Genomic DNA, 5,000 nt, shown 5'->3' on the forward strand with positions numbered 1-5,000 from the left:
CACACACACACACACACACACACACACACACACACACATTCAGGTATAGGTGGTTTATGGGGACATCTAGAAAAACCTTCAGCAACAACATTAGTCGGGATTATGCCGAATTTCAAACATTCCTGAATTCTTGAATCATGATGCATACAGTATATCAGGAGATGCACATCAAATATTTAAACATTTTAAAAACAGCAATTAAGCATTGCAGATTATGAGGACACTTAGGAATTAAGACAAAATTATGAGATCACAATGTCCTCTTAATGCTGGTTGGTATTCAGGTGTGTTTGTGTTTTTAAACTCCCCCACACACACAAGCACACACACACACACACACACACACACACACACACACACACGTACTGTTCTCTAATGAACATAGAGCGGCAAGTCACTGCACTTACCTCATTCGTTTCCCAGCACCGCTTGCTCAGTGTACATACAGTCAAACTGCTTACATAAAGTATGATACATACACAGGGATGCACACACACACATACACACACACACACACACACACACACACACACACACAGGGCGCACATGTGCATCTCTCAGGCATGATCAGTTCAACACACACACACACACACACACACACACACACACACACACACACACACACGCACACACACACACACACACATTCACAGTCACAGCTAAGCATCCCCTTTTTGTTTGTGACACTGTGTGAGCGGGAAGCCAGGCTGAGAGCACACCCCGCCATGTTTATCTCATCTCGTCTTGTTGTGCTTGGCACCTGTCTTTAAAAACTATTTCACTATTTCTCTCTCTCTCTCTCTCTCTCTCTCTCTCTCTCTCTCTCTCTCTCTCTCTCTCTCTCACTCTCTCTCTCAGTCTCTCTCTCTCCCTCTCTCAAGCTTTAGTCACTCTCTCTCACACACACACACACACACACATACACACACACACACAGACACACACCGGTTCTTAGCCATGTGCTATTAATAAATTGAAGCAATCCAAAATGTTTCCACTCCATTCCTCTTCCAGTGAAAAACAAAAATGTTTTCAATCACGGGGTCCTATGCCATCCTGTCCTGTCTGTAACAGGACAGGATGTCATTTTCCATTATGGAGATTCCTGTTGGCTGATTTGAACCCGAACACCCTACTGCAGTGCTTTAAAATGTACCTCAGAGGGGGGAGAGGACGACGTGTTGTACATCTCTTCAGACATTTGAGACGAAAAAAAAAAGAGCCAACTTTATCGCGGATCCGTGAGATACGCACGTTTGCTGGTCACGTCGAACATAGAGAGAGAGAGAGAGAGAAAGAGAGAGAGAAAGAGACAGACAGACAGCCAGACAGACAGACAGACAGACAGACAGACAGTCAGAGAGACAGCAACTACCCCTGTAGAGGTTGTAAGAAAAACAAATAGTAATTTAACTGTTGTTGTCCTCCCTGGCCATCCCCGCTTCCACCCCCCTTAAAGTCTGAACTCGACCCAGAACCCCCCGGACACTTCAGAGGTACTGGAATGTCCCTTTGGGGGTGGGGGTGGGGGTGGGGTGGGGGAGATGCCCCTGGAATGTGTTAAAGGGACAGGTGGGGGTTGGGGTGGGTGAGTAGATGCCCCCCCCCCCCCCTCCACCCCCCCACCCCCCTCGCCTGTTGGCGAAAACAGGTTCCAGATCCAAGCGCTGTGTTTTCCTTGGCCACCTTGATTATTTTCACAAGAAAGAACATCTTTATTGATAAAACTCTCTCCGTCTCTCTCTGTCTCTCTGTCTCTCTCTCTCTCTGTCTCTACATCTCCAGAGCCTGCTTCCCCCCCCTTTTTTTTTTTATTTATTTATTAATTTTTTTCTTCGTTCAAAGAACTTTCTCGTTCCCTTTTGAAATTGTTTACGTCGAGTATTCCGAGCGAACTGCCGCGCAGTACACGGACGGAACGGAAGACACGTTTCGAGGGCCTCGCGTCATTTGAAGGATCTTGAGGAGTCAAGGCCTCGCATGGTTTCGGCAACAAACTCTCTCTCTCTCTCTCTATCTCTCTCGCTCTCTCTTCCCTTATCTGCCCCTCCTCCCTGGCGCTCTGCTGTATCTCTCTACATACTGTACGTGCGTCGCAGCTGTCGGAGCAGTTACAGGTGTTAAAAGAGTCCAGAGTCCTTCACACAAAGTACCCGTTTTGCCAAATACAAGGCCGGTGGAAAGCTCCCGGCGTGGGGAGCTGAGCGCCACTCATTGTTTACTGCAGGGAGAGCTGCAGGTGGCCCGACGCCGTATTAATGAAGACGTGATGTGGTCACATGGCAGAACGGCAGAGGCTGCCGTCAGCCCAAAAACTACGACCGCTTGCAATGTTTTGGTCATTGATTTATTTTGTTGTTTTTTGTTATTTTTTCCTAATATTGAATATGTTTGTTATTTGTTCTCATGTCAGGGTGAATTGGTGAGCATAAGTTTTTCTGCTCTGGCTGGGAATGAATAGTAAAAATAATAATAATGCTACTACTACTACTACTACTACTACTACTACTAAAGAATAAATAAATAAATAAATAATAATAATAATAATAATAATAATAATAATAATAATATTATTATAATACTACTACTACTACTACTACTACTACTACTACTAATAATAATAATAATAATAATAATAAGGCTAACGTGACATAGCAATTACACAGCCGGGACACTGCGTACTCACACGTCTGTCTGGGGAGCGAGCCACTGGATAATACCCAGTTGGCTCCCATACTCCCATTAGGACACCAGTACATATGGATGCAAATACAGACACACACACGCGCACGCGCACACACACGCACGCGCGCGCACACACACACACACACACACACACACACACACACACACACACACACACACACACACACACACACACACACATATATACACATATACACATATATAAGATAAGTATAATCATATGATCATATAAGTAATAGCCAAAATAAACAAACTCAGGGTAGTATTTACAATACAATTAAAACAGAATAACTATATAAACCATACACACTGTACATAAACACCATAAACAACAACGACAACAACAATAATAATAATAATAATAATAATAATAATAATAATAATAGTAAAGCAAATCTGTAAAATTTCTATTTAATCTGTATTCAAAATTTGCAATACAAATCTGGAATACATTTTAATATACAAGGAATTTGTCTTCCGCGAGGTTTTGTCTAAAGACAACTAAATATGCACACATACACAGTACAGAATATACAGAATACAGAATATACAAAATGTGTATTCTCAACATAGATGGTGTATTTCTGTAACGGATGTATACAATATGTATACAGTAATATGGACGAGGATCACAATGGATGAGTAGGTCTACATTATGAAAATATCATTTCAACACAGTATATTGCACAGTTATTGGAGTTATTTTTGAATTTGTGGCACATGTTTTGCTGCTTATTTCATATGATCAGGGTGGACTGGCTGCAGACCTGCCCTATTTAACCACAGGAATCTCTACTTTTGAACCTTGGAACAGCGTGGTCACTGGCTCACATGGCGTTGCCCCCTGCACCGGTCAGATGTTGGTAGATAGTTGAATAAAGAGGCACAGGTCCTATATTTATATCTACCATAGATCTATATCTATCTTTATCTACATCTATATATATATCTACAGTATTTCTTTATATATAAAGAAAGAAACAATCCTGAGATCGCTGGCTGAATATAAAGTAGTGTTTGTAATGTGCCTCTATGTCCATTCCAGTGCACGAGGTTCAGAGTGCATATTCTAAGCAAAAGAAAACAAATTTAAATACCAGGAATTATTTTCGAAGGTCAACGGTTTTCCATGAGAGAGATGGATTTATATTTTCAAAGAACCTCTGTCAAAAGACGAATACACGTGTAGGAAATTTGGAACAAGGGTTCTGCGGTCGTTCGTGCCATTGCAAGACATACATTGTGTGTGTGTGTGTGTGTGTGTGTGTGTGTGTGTGTTTGATCAATAACAGTTTGTCTGTACTTTCTTGTTACTTTTCAGTACTACAGCATTTTCTCCATTTTCTGAACCCACTTCCTGTTCCCAAGCCAGCGACAAGCCCTGAAAGGGAAAGAGGTGCGAGGGCCTGGTCTCTACGCCATGTCGTCTAGTACTTTGTACTATTATAACCTATTGTATTAGTAGGTTGGTTGGTTGGTTGGTTGGTTGGTTAGTCGGTCAGTCAGTCAGTCAGTCAGTCAGTCAGTTAGTTAGTTAATTGGTTAGTTAGTTATTCGGTTCGTTTGTTTATTTATGGACTTTCATCTCCTGCAGACATCTGCTCCCAGCGATGGAAAGTGCAGTGGTGTAGTTGGCTTTTTGCAACTTAGGAATGTGCGGCTAGCCACAAATGTGGGGGCACAGGCAGTAAATGTACTGATATTGCCTCGGCTTAGCAGTAGCATGGTAGCATGGTGGCATGGTGGTATGGTAGTATGGTGGCATGGTAGCAGAGTAGCATGGTAGCATGGTAGTATGGGGGCATGGTGGCATGGTAGCATGGTGGCATTGGAGCAGAGTACCATGGCGGCATGGTGGCATGGTAGCATGGTGGCATGGTAGCATGGCAGCAGAGTAGTGTTACCTCATGCAGCAACCTGTAAGGGGGCATTGCACGGGGACTGCCCATTGTTCCGAAACCCCAATTGTCTGAAAAATGTTCCATTGGACCGAAAGCCTATTTGTACGACAGCCTGTTAAAACAAACGCGCTCCAAAGGCCCATTGCTCTGGAAGGTCGGATGATGTCATTCTGCATATTAATTAGCCATGTGCTTCTGTTTATTTGAGAAACGATGGAAGATTCAGGGTAACAATGGACGGACGAAGAAAGATCAATTTGCCTCAGAGTAGATTGATTTGATGATAATTATTATTTGGAATGTTTGTTCCAATCTGTTTACCTAATCTGTTAACTTGTTACACATAACAATGATCTGAGGACAACGGATGTGATTTATTTCCTTATATTTGTT

The sequence above is a fragment of the Zeus faber genome, assembly GCF_960531495.2.
Source record: "Zeus faber genome assembly, chromosome: 6".
NCBI classification, from domain to species: Eukaryota; Metazoa; Chordata; class Actinopteri; order Zeiformes; family Zeidae; genus Zeus; species Zeus faber.